General features: G+C 40.9%; 1 protein-coding gene across 7 annotated transcripts in view; it reads left to right on the top strand.

Moving 5' to 3' along the window:
• The window catches only part of OSMR (oncostatin M receptor), a 93,626-nt gene that overhangs the window by 9,266 nt on the left and 71,402 nt on the right, over positions 1-12,958 (top strand). The window lies entirely within an intron of this gene.

Here is a 12,958-nt window from a genome sequence, read left to right on the forward strand (position 1 = left end):
GGAGAACCCGCAAGAAGTAGCATTCAACTCTTTGTACTGCTGCACAGGACTCTTTCATAAATGCGTACACCCAGGTAGGAGACCTCTAAGAAAGGGCTTCTTCCTTTAAAATGGCATTTGCATAAGACATCATCAGGTCACCCAGCCAGTTTTGAAGAGTTTGGCAACACGCCCACGTTCTTGGGACGTGAATGACTCATCACGCTGTTTCTCATGGGCATTATTTGTGGTGAGGAAACTTCCCAGGAATATTTCAGTAATGACAGAACAAGAAGTGTGGTGAGGAAGGGCAGACAAAAATCCATTTAAAAAGTTGTGTTTTGTTATGCATGTGATATTTTTCTGAGGGATTTTCATAAGCATCTTTACCGAGAATGAGATTTTGCAAAGAGACAAGATTTGATTAAGAAGTTCTACAAAATCAATGGGTAATTTTTCTTTCCTTCTTTTGCCTTGCAGAGAAGGAAAGTCAATGCAAGATTTATAAATTAGGCAGTATTTGACAATAGTAAAAGTAGAAAGGCCTGAACAGGTATCTGTTTTCATTAAAATAAGATTGAAAGCAAAGAAGAGAGAATGTGAGAAAATTAGTACCCATTTTTATTCATTTACCAAATACTTACTGAGTAGCAACTGTGTTCTGGGACTGACAGACAATGGGGAATAAGATCCAGGCCTGCCTGCAAGTGGCTCATAGTCTAGTTGGGAATGATGGAGACCTGAAAAAGAGAGAGAAATGAAGAACAGATTTGGGGAAAGGACCAAGTAGTGGGGATGAAGCAGGAAGTATTCTTTCCCTTTCTAAATTCTGCTGCTTCACACTTCCCTGACTTCCTTTTCTCACTGGAAGTTGGAAGTAGCAGTGCTCCTCACTGACAGTTGTGGGGAGAGAAAGCTGGCTGGGTGGATGAGAGAGCTGGCTGCCTTTCTTGTGCCAGAAGCAGAGCTGCAGAGGAGACACCACCAAGGTTGTCCCGGCCAGAGCAGCAGTGCAACTGTGTCGGGGCTGCAGGGGCTGTGCAGATTGCTCACCCCCACCACACAGCCCTCACCCTTGAGGCAAGCTAGGAAAGCCTGGCCCAATCTTGGATTTTCACTTGATCTGCAGGAGGGGTCACAGTAGAGGGTGTGGAGCAGCCCAGAGCTTCGTGCACTGACCTCCTAGCTTTTCTGTCTGTACTTCCGGTTTGGTGATGGTCTAGTCCCATGGGTTTAAGTACTATGTGTAAGCACTGAGGATGCCTGAATGTATATGCCTAGCCAGGACCACTCCCAGACCTTCAAACTGTGTTTCCGGCTAGCTGCCTGATACCTTTTCTTGGAGATGAAATAAGCATCTTGAACTTAACATGTGGCAAATTGAACTCTTGATACAGACCACCAGGTCTGTTACTCCCACACTCCTCTGCTCCTCCATAAATGGTAATTCCATTCTTCGAGGGGCTCTGGTCAAAACTGTTGTAGCCATTCATGATGTGTCACTTTGTCACCACCCCTGTCCTGTCAGCTCTGTCTTTTAAATCACTCCCAAATTCCACCACTGCTCACTGCTTCCACGGCTGTCACCTGCTCTGAGACCCTCATCATTCTTGCCTGGACCATTGCACTAACCCCCCCAACCCCCACTGCCACCGCCACACCCCCCTCCCCACCTGTTGTCCCTCACTTCACTGTTGTCCCTCACTTCACTGTCGTCCCTTTAATCTCTCATCCTTGCAGGCTTCTGTTCAATGTAAACCAGACCGCGTTACTCCTCTGCTTAAAATCTACAGTGGCTCCCATCTGGCCCAGAGCAGAAGCCCAGTTTCTTCCCATGTTTTGCCTGCTCTGTTCTGCCTGTCTGCGTGCCCTCTAGATGTCTTCTCTGGCTCTCACCAGCTTGCTTGCTCACTCCTTTCTAGCCACACCTGGCTCCTCCTTGTTCCCTAAATCCTCCAAGCAGCCCCCAACCTCAGGGTCTTTGCAGAGTTTTCTCCCTCACCTCTGGGCTTTTCGTTGTGTTAGTCAGGGTCCCATCCATCAGGAAACAGTTGGCACACTTGGATAACTTGAGGAGAATTTATTTACAAGGTATAGAGCTGGGGACTTCTTGGGTCTTGGAAGCAGCTAACTTAGAATCATTGGTGTCTGTGTTTTTTCACACTGCATCAGCCATGAGGAAGCCTGTTCCTATGGGATTTATCAAAGAGGCTCCCCAGTGTCTCTGGAATGTTCTTCCAGGTGTTGATTCCTGTTCTGCACGTTTTGATATACTTTATTGATTTTAGCAGAAGGTTTTTGGACAGTAGCTAGGACTCATCTTCCCTCTGTGGTCCTCAGGTGGCCTGGGGCCTGAAACACGGGGAGTGGCCTTGTCCAGTCCCACTGCTGGAAATAATAATCACTTTGCTCATGTGTAGGCAGTGACTACTGTGTCCTGCTTGCCCCTGCCCAACATGTGTGAACTGATGACAGAAAAAACAGGGAATCTGAGCGCAAAAGCTAAGCTTCTAGGATTCATAGCCTGACATATGTGAGAGACAGTATAAAGGGCAGGAATTCCAGACAAGACTATCTTGTGATCTTTTATTTTTGGTTTTAGAGATATGCTCTGACACCCAGGCTGGAATGTAGTGGTGTGATCGTGGCTCAATGCACCCTTGAACTCCCACACAAGGGATCCACCTGACTCAGCCTCCCTTGAAACTGGGACTAGGGGCACGTGCCACCATGCCCAGGTAATCTTAATTTTTATTTGTAGAGATGGATCTTGCTATGTTGCCCAGTCTGGTCTGGAACTCCTGGCCTCAAGTGATCCTCCAGCCTCGGCCTCCCAAAATGCTGGGATTATAAGCATGAGCCATCATGCCTGGCCCAGACAAGACTATCTTGATGATTCTCAAAGGCTCTTCTGTGGTACCCAAACCACAGAAATACATCTTTTGTAAATACTCATGTCTTTCCATTGTGTTGCTTGACAGCTTTTATTCTCTAATTTCTGCTTACCCTTAAATGGCAAGTGGCTTCTAATTTTTAGTCTTAAGTTTTTCTGCCCTATAACCTTAATTTTTTGTGACATGTAAAATACTCGACATTCTAGGAAAACATCAAAATTTTAGAAACATTTTAAGTAGTCCTTTTTAAAAAACATTTGGCAACATGCACATCATTCTCTGAATCATCTGCTTTTAAATTTATGAGATGAGATTTCCTTTCAATGGTGAACACCTTGCATTCCTTAGATGATATGAATGTGAAGAGGATGAGATACTAAGCCCATAGAATATAAGGGATATTTTAAATTTCAAAGTGAGTGTCATTTTGGAGGATTTTTCTTTGACTTCCCCTTGGTTATGACTAGAAACTATTTCCTCTAGAATTAGTTTTCTCCCTGGCTTTAATATTCAATTGTAATACAAACTCATTTGAAGTTTTATTTAAAATTGACACATAATAATTATACATAATTATGGGGTACAGTTGTGATGTTTCAGTGTATGTATACATTGTATAATGATCAAAGTAATTAGCATATTCAAAACATTAAACATTTATCATTTCTTTCTGATAACATTTAAAACTCTCTCTTCTAGCTATCTTTTTATTTTTATTTTTATTTTTCTCCTGAGATGGAGTCTCGCTCTGTCGCCCAGGCTGGAGTGCAATGGCGCCATCTCAGCTTACTGTAACCGTTGCCTCCTAGGTTCAAGCAATTCTCCTGCTTCAGCCTCCCAAGTAGCTGGGACTATGGAGGCGTGCCACCATGCCTGGCTAATTTTTGTGTTTTTAGTAGAGATGGGGTTTTACCATGTTGACCAGGCTGGTCTCAAACTCCTGACCTCAGGTGATCCTCCCACCTCAGCCTCCCAAAATGCTGGGATTACAGGTGTGAGCCACCATGCCCAGCCTCTTCTAGCTATCTTTTAAAAAATTGTATATATAATAATTGTACGTAATTTAGGGGCGTGTATGTGATATTTTGGTACATGCATAAAACGCGTAGTAATTAAATCAGGGTCTTTAGGATATCTATCACCTGAAACATTTATCATTTCTTTGTGTTGGAGAAATTTTTTCCTCTAGCAATTTTGAAATACACAATATGTTGTTGTTAGCTGTAATCACCCTGTGGTGCTATAGAACACTAGCCCTTGTTCTTCCAATCTAACTGCATGTTTGTGCCTGTTGACTGCCCACTTCCTAACCCTTTTCAGCCTTAGGTAACCATTATTCTATCTTCTATTTCCATGAGATCCACTTTTTTTTTTTTAGCTCCCACATATGAGTGAGAATATGTGATATTTTTCTTTCTGTGCCTGGCTTATTTCACTTAACGTAATGACCCTGAGTTCTATCCATGTTGCTGCAAATGACAGGATTTCATTCCTTTTTATAGCTGAATTGTATTCCACTGTGTATATATACCACATTTTCTGTATCACTCGTCCGGTGAACAACACAGGTTAATTCCATATCTTTGCTATTGTGAATAGCGCTGCAACAAACATGGGGGCGCAGGGATCCCTTTTATGTACTTATTTCTTTTCCTTTGAATAAATATCTAGTAGTGGGATTGCTAGATTGTATAGTAGTTCTACTTTTAGTTTTTTGAGAGACCTCTATACTGTTTTCTATAATGGCTCTTCTAATTTACATTCCCAGCAACAGTGTATGAGTTCCCTTTTCTCTGCATCATTGCCAGCATTTGTTATTTTTGCCTTTTTGATACTAGCCATTCTAACTGGGGTAAGATGACACCTCACTGTGGTTTTGATTTGCATTTCCTTGATGATTATTGATGTTGGGCATTTTTGCCATATACCCGTGGGCCATTTGTATGTCTTCTTTTGATAAGTCTATTTGGAACATTTGTCCACTTTTTAATGGAATTTTTGTTGTTATTGTTGAGTTCCTTGCATATTCTGGATATTAGTTCCTAGTCAGATGAATGGTTTGCAAATATTTGCTCTCATTCTGCAGGTTTTCTCTTCACTCTGTTGATTGTTTCCTTTGCTGTGGAGAAACTTTTTAGTTTAGTATAGTTGTATTTATCTGTGTTTGTTTTTGTTTCCTGTGCTTTTGAAGTCTTAGTGATAAAATTGTTGCCTTGACCAATGTTCAGAAGTGTTTCTGCTATGTTTTTTTCTAGTATTTTTATAGTTTAGGTATTATGTTTAAGTGTATAATCCATTTGGAGTTTATTTTTGTCTATGATGAGAAATAGGGATCTAGTTTCATTCTACTGCATTGCTATCCAGTTTTCCCAGCACCATTTTTCGAAGAGTATGTCCTTTCCCCAATATATGTTCTTGGAACCTTGATTGAAAATCATTTGGCTGTAAAAATGTGAATTTATTTCTGGGTTCTCTAATCTCATAAATTGGTCTATGTGTCTGTTTTTATACCAATATCATGCTGTTTGGGTTACTGTAGTTTTGTAGTATATTTTGAAGGCAGGTGTTGTGAGGTCTCAGCTTTGTTCTTTTTGCTTAGGATTACTTTGGCTATTTGAGATCTTTTGTGGTTTCATATGAATTTTAGAATTGTTTTTCCTGTGTCTATGAAAAATGTCATTGATGTTTTGATAGGGATTGCATTGAATCTATAGATTGCTTTGGGTGAGATGGTCATTTTAACAATATTATTTCTTCCAATTTATGAAAATGTATTTGTTTGTGTTTTCTCCAGTTTCTTTCATTAGTGTTTTGTAGTTTTCCTTCAACATCTTTCACCTTCATGGTTCAATTTATTTTTAGGTTTTTTGGTGTAGTTATTGTAAATGGGATTGCTCTCTTGATATCTTTTTCAATCAGTTTGTTCTTAGTGTATAGAAACACTACTAGTTTTTCTATGTTGATTTTGTATTCTACAACTTTACTGAATTCATTTATCAGTTCTAAGAATTTTTTTGTGGAGTCTAGGTTTTTATATATACAAGATCATGACATTTGTAAGTGGGGACACTTTTTCTTTCTCAGTTTGGATGCCTTTTATTTTTCTCTTGCCCGATTGCTTTAGCTAAGACTTCCAGTACTATGTTGAATATGAGTTGTAAAATTGGGCATCCTTTTCTCATTCCAATTCTGAGAGAATATATTTTGCTTTTCACCATTCAGTATGATGTTAGCTGTGGGTCTGTCATATGTGGCCTTTATTATGTTAAGGGTCATTTCTTCTATGCCTAGTTTGTTGAGAGTTTTTATCATGAAGGAATGTTGAATTTTATCAAATGCCTTTTCTGCATCTATTGAGATGATCATATGGTTTTTGTCCTTCATTTTTTTGATGTAACATATCACATTTATTGATTTGCATAGGTTGAACCATCCCTGCATCCCTGGGATAAATCCCACTTGATCATGGTGTATTATCTTTTTGATGTGTTATTGGATTCTATTTGCCTAGTATTTTATTGAGGATTTTTGCTTCCATGTTCATCAGGGATATTGGCCTATGTTTTTCTTTTTTTGTGTGTCCTTGTCTGGCTTTGGTGTCAGGGTAATGCGAGCCTTGTAGAATTAGTTAGAGAGAATTCCCTCTTCTTTAATTTTTTTTGAATACTTTGAGAATTGGTGTTAGTTCTTCTTAGTAAGTTTGGTAGAATTAAGCAGTAAAGCCATCTGGTCCTGGACTTTTCTTTATTGGGAGACTTTTATTACTGATTCTATCTCACTACTTCTCATTGGTCTGTTCAGGTTTTCTATTTACTTCTGGTTCAATCTTGGTAGATTGTGTGTGTCCAGGAATTTATCCATTTCCTCTATGTTTTCCAATTTGTTAGCATACGGTTGTTCATAATAGTCTCTGATGATCCTTTGTATTTTTGTGTTATCAGTTGTTATGTCTGCTTTCTCTTTTCTGATTTTATTTATTTGGATCTTCTTCTTTTTTTTCTTGGCTAGTCTAGCTAGAAGTTTATTAATTTTGTTTACCGTGTTAAAAAAACTTTTGTTTCATTGATCTTTTATATTATGTTTTTAGTCTCTATTTCATTTAGTTCTGCTCTTTATTTTGTTCTACTCATTTTGGGTTTGGTTTTTCTTGCTTTTCAGTTTCCTTGAGATGCACCATTTGGTTATTTATTTGAATTTTTTCACTTTTTTGATATAGGTATTTAATGCTGTAAACCCCTCATAACACTTTTTGCATTAGCTAATAGGTTTTGACATGATGTGTTTCCGTTTTCATTTGTTTCAGGACTTTTTTTTTTTTTTTCTTTTGAGATGGAGTCTCGCTCTTGTCACCCAGGCTGGAGTGCAATGGCACAATCTCGGCTCACTGCAGCCTCCACCTCCTGGGTTCAAGTGATTCTCCTGCCTCAGCCTCCTGAGTAGCCTCCCGAGTAGGTGCCTGCTACATGCTTGGCTAATTTTTGTATTTTTAGTAGAGATGGGGTTTCACCATGTTGGCCAGGCTAGTCTCAAACTCCTGACTTCAGGTCATCTGCCCACCTCAGCCTCCCAAAGTGCTGGGATTACAGGCGTGATCAGGACATTTTTTATGTCCTTAACTAATTCATTGACCCAATGGTCCTTCAGGAGCCATTTTTCCAAAGAAAATTTCCAAAGTTTCTCCTGTTATTGAATTCTAGTTTTATTCTGTTGTGGTTTGAGGAAACACTTGATATGATTTTGGTTTTTAAAAATTCGTTGAGATGGCCAGGTGTGGTGGCTCATACCTGTAATCCTAGCACTTTGGGAGGCCGAGGCGGGCAGTTCGTGAGGTCAAGAGATCGAGACCATGCTGCCAACATGGTAAAATCCCGTCTCTACTAAAAATACAAAAATTAGCTGGGCATGGTGGCATGTGCCTGTAGTCCCAGCTACTCAGGAGGCTGAGGCAGGAGAATTGCATGAACCCGGGAGGCAGAGGTTGCAGCGAGCTGAGATCGCGCCACTGCACTCCAGCCTGGTGACAGAGCGAGACTTTGTCTCAAAAAAAAAAATTAGTTGACACTTGTTTTGTGGTCTAAAATATGGTCTATTTTGGAGACTATTCCATGTGCTGATGAGAAGAATGTATATTTTGCAGCTGTTGGATAAAATGTTCTGTAAATGTCTGTTAGGTCCATTTGGTCTAAAGTGCAGTTTAAAATCAGTGTTCCTTTGTTAATTTTCTGTCTAGATGATCTCTCCAATGCTGAGAAAGGGATACTGAAATCCCTAAATATTATTGTATTAGAGTCTATCTTTCCTTTTAGATTTAGTAATATTTGCTTTATTATATATCTGGATACTCTGGTGTTGGGTTCACATATATTTGGTATTTTTTATATCTTCTTGCTGAATTGAGCCCTTTATTACATATAACAACTTTCTTTTTCTCTTTTTCTGGTTCTTAACATCTATTTTATCTAAGTACAGCTACTCTCACTTGCTTTTGATTTCAATTTGCGTAGAATATCTTTTCCTATCCCTTCACTTTCAGTCTATATGTATCTTTACAGGTAAAGTTTGTTTGTTGTAAGCAGCATGTAGTTGGGTCATTTTAAAAAATCCTTTCAGCCTACATCATTCAAGTGGGGAATTTAATCCATTTACATTACATTCAAGGTTATTATTGATAGGTGAAGATTTATTCCTGTCATTTTGTTAACTGTTTTTTGATTGTTTTTTATATCCTTTGTTCTTTTCTTTCTCTCTTATTGTTCATCATTGCAGTTTGGTGGTTTTCTGCAGTGGATATATCTGAGTCAGCTCTTTCTCATTTGTGTGTCTGTTCTACCAATTAGTTTTATATTTTCACGCGTTTTCATGACGGTAGATATCATCCTTTCACTTCCAGATATACGATTCCCTTAAGCATTTCTTGTAGGGCTGTTGTAGAGGGGATAAATTCCTTTAGTTTTTGCTTATTTTGGAAAGACTATTTCTCTTTCATTTGTGAAGGATAGCTTTGCTGAATATAGTATTCTTGCTTGAAGTTTTTTTTTTTCTCCTTTTAGCACTTAGAATATATCAGCCCATTATCTCCTGGCCTTTAAGTTTTCTACTAAGAAATCCATTGTTAGTCTGATGGGGGTTTCCTTATATATGACTTGATGCTTTTCTCTTTCTTTTTAAAAAATTATCTCCCTGTCTTTGACTTTTGACTGTCTGACTTTTTTGGGGTTAAATATCTTTCAGGATCTCTGAGCTTTCTCTATCTGATGTCTATATCTTGTGCAAGACTTGGGAAGTTTTCAGCTATTATTTTGTAAAATAGATTTTCAATGTCATTGCCCATGTCTTTTCCTTATGGAACACCAAAAATTTGAGTATTTGGTCACCTTGTGGTGTCCCATATGTCATGTAGGCATTCTTCCTTCATTTAAGTTCTTCTCTCTGTCTGTCTGTCTGTATCTCTCTCTCTCTTTGTCACTTTTATGACTGAGTTATTTCAAAAGACCTGTATACGAGTTCAGAAATTCTTTCTAGTCTGCTGATGAAGCTCTTGATTGTATTTTTTATTTCAATTATTGAATTATTCAAGTACAGGACTTCTGTTTGGTTCCTTTTAATGATATCTCTTTTGTTGAATTTCTCATTCAGATATGAATTGTTCTGATTTCTTTGTTTATGTTCTATTGTATCTCTCTGAGTTTCTTTAATATCATTACTTTGAATTCTTTTTCAGACATTTCATAGATTTCTTTTTCATTGGAATCTGTTGCTGGAGAATTATTATGTTCCTTTGGAGGTGTCACGTTTCCTTGCTTTTTCATGTTTCTTGTGTCCTTACATTGCTATCTGAGCATCTGGTGAAAGAGTTGCTGTTTGTAATTTTATGGATTTGCTTTCATAGGGAAAAATTTTTTTCCTATAGCTATATCAATAGTATTGGTTGGGTAGAGAGAGTGCTTAGGTTTTGATTCTGGCTGGACACAGTAGCATAGTCTCTGTATGATATATTTGGCTGTAATCAGCATTAGTAGTGTCTGTGAGTTCCTTGGTGGCTTAGGCTGCTGTTGTTAGTGGAAGCTGTGGTGAGACTTTGTTAAGGATGGGGACACCAGACAGGCTGGTTGTTGAGCCCCACTGGTGGTGGTGGCACCAGGCCTACTGTGTCGGTCCTTGGGCTCCCACATGCCCACCTGATGTACATAAGCACCAGTGGTAGTGGGGTTGGATGGGCCAGTCCTTGGGCCTCCATGTGACTTGCTTGGGTGCCAGCAGTGGCAGTGGTAGGCCAGGCAGGCAGACAGATCTTCTGGCCCTTGGGCAGCATGTGTGGTGCTGGTAATGGTAGTTGTGGCAGGTCAGCCCTCAGTACCCCAGGCAGCACACATGAGTGCTGGTGGTGGCTGTGATGGGCTGTGGCAGGCCAGTTCCCAGACTCCAGGTAGTGTGTGCAGGTGGGTTCTGGTGGCAGTGATTATAGCAGGCTCATGCTCAGGCTTCCAGGAGGCAGGTGCAGATGCTGGTGGTGTTAGACTGGGCATGTTAATCACCAGGCTCCTGGATGATATATGTGGGCACCAGCAGGCTGGGGGGGGGCCTGTCCTCAGGACTCCAGAAAGTGTGAGTGGCTGCCAGAGGTGGTGGGCAAGGCAGACCAATTCCCAGGCCCCCGCTTCATGTGTGCAGGCACTAGTGAGGGTGGTGCTGTGCGTGGCAAGCCTGTCCTCAGGCCTCCCGATGTTGTGCATGAATGCTAGCTGTGGTCGGTGGGGCAAGTTGATCCCCAGGGCCCTGGACAATGCACTCAGGCAGTGCTGGTGACAGTGGTTGGTGGGGTGGACTGGTCCCCAGGCCCCCTAAAAGTACATGCAGGTGGGTGGCAGCCCTGATGCTGGAGGTGGGGGGCAGGTTAGAGTTGCTGTCAGTGACAATGACCCCAAGTAATGGACTCTCAGGCTTTTGAGAGCACATGCTTTGGCTTCTTTTGTTCTGAGGGTAGCTTCCCCAGTGTGCTGCACCAGTTGTTCCCCAGGGTATAGACTGAGTGAGGCAGAGTGCTGGGGACACAGCCACACTGCTGGGTCCAGCCAGCATTGCAACACCACAGCCCTCTGAATGGATATTGGGTGATGTCTGCAGGGTTGCAGGAATGTGGAGAGCAGGGTCTGTTGGCCCCAGCACAGGAGGTAGTTTAATGGAGGTGGGCTCTCAATATGGTCCTGTGCTGATGAGAGGGAGGGGACGGGGACCCCACACGCACTCCCTCTCTGGAGCAATGCCATCACACAGACTCCAGACAACTCCCTATGCTAGTCTCAGGGCTGGCAAGGGTGGAGGGGCTGTCTTGTGGCTAGGATTATAGGAGTTCACGGTAGGAATATGAACCACTGGGGATCTCTCACTTAACTTTTCCTGGCACTGGGGAGTTTCTTCTGGCTCTGAGCCAATCCTGGCTGGGTCATCTGCTTTACCTCTTTCTCCTTCTCAGGGGTTCCCTGTCACTTCCCTGCTGAATTCCAGTGGTTTCTCTTCGATGCTCTATTCAACATGTGATTATCTACTTACTGTACTGGTCCTTTTAAGAGGAGGTGAGTGCCAGGTCCCTCTAGCCAGCCATCTTGAAGTCCCTCCCTCAGTGTATTCTGTTTGAAGTTTTAAGTAGAGATTTTGGAGAAGTATGAATGACTTGTTTGCCAAAAATAGAAAGTAGCGGAAAGAGGTGCTTAAAGGAATATAAACAAAACCTGTTCTTTGCAGACTTTTGCCTCTGTTTGCAATTGGGGTTAGCTATAGACAGGTCTGACCACCCTAGAATAATTCAATGATGTGGTTTACCCTCTTCTTATCTTCACTGTTGTTCCCACTTATCTGTAAAATATTATTTTTTAAAATAGAGGACATAGGCAGTAACAATTGATTATCTGGTTTACTGAATCACTGGCTTTTGATAAAATCCAGGTGGCTGGACAGAGGCAAAAATTGGTTTCAAATTAATTGTTTCATTGTTGCCCTCTGCTGAGTCAGAGTTTGAAGGAGAAAAGTGAAATTCAGTGCTTCCCCTGACTAACACATTTGTTATTAAATTAAGAACATATTAACCTTTTTGAGGTCATCCAGCCTTATTCTTGATGTCCTCAGATTTTTCCCGTGGTCAAAGTACCTGATGAATCACTGAAGCTCTTTGGCTCTTTACAATTCTTTTCTAAGGAAAGGAAAACCGGAAATTATTTGGAATAATGAAAAACTGTCTCTTGGGAGAATATGCTAACCTAGGTTAAATTTTAATGAGGGAGATAGGGAAGAATGGAGATGCTCTCACCTCCAAGTAATTAATTTAAATTTAGCTCTCTTGAGACTATTGTATTTGGAGATAGGGAATAATGGAGATGCCCTCACCTCCAAGTAATTAATTTAAATTTAGCTCTCTTGAGACTATTGTATTTGGAGATAGGGAAGAACGGAGATGCCCTCACCTCCAAGTAATTAATTTAAATTTAGCTCTCTTGAGACTATTGTATTTGTTCTCTTTCTAATCAGAGTTCGTGGTCCATATTTAACTCTTGTTTCTCTGCTTGACCTTTCTTTACCAATCTTTGCTTGGTCTGAATGAATTGGTTGATCAGTTATGCATTGCCACCAACCATCAGTGGCACACAGCAATAAGCATTTATTGCTTTTTCACCTGGGGTCAGCTGCTCTTGTCTGGGGTTGGCTGGCTGCTGGCTGATCTAGGCTGGTCTCAGCTAGAGCAGCTGAGGTGGCCCTCTCTGTTTCATGTGTTGCTCATTCTCCTTCCGGTTCCAGTAGGTGATATGGTTTGGCTGTGGCCCCACCCAAATCTCAACTTGAATTTTATCTCCCAGAATTCCTACGTGTTGTGGGAGGGACCCAGGGGGAGGTAATTAAATCATCAGGGCCAGTCTTTTCTGTGCTATTCTCATGATAGTTAATAAGTCTCATGAGATCTGATGGGCTTATTAAGGGTTTCCACTTTTGCTTCTTACTCATTTTCTTTTGCCGCTGCCATGTAAGAAGTACCTTTCACCTCCTGCCATGATTCTGGGGCCTCCTCAGCCATGTGGAACTGTAAGTCCAATTAA

This window comes from Pongo pygmaeus, chromosome 4 (genome assembly GCF_028885625.2).
Source record: "Pongo pygmaeus isolate AG05252 chromosome 4, NHGRI_mPonPyg2-v2.0_pri, whole genome shotgun sequence".
In the NCBI taxonomy this organism is placed as follows: Eukaryota; Metazoa; Chordata; class Mammalia; order Primates; family Hominidae; genus Pongo; species Pongo pygmaeus.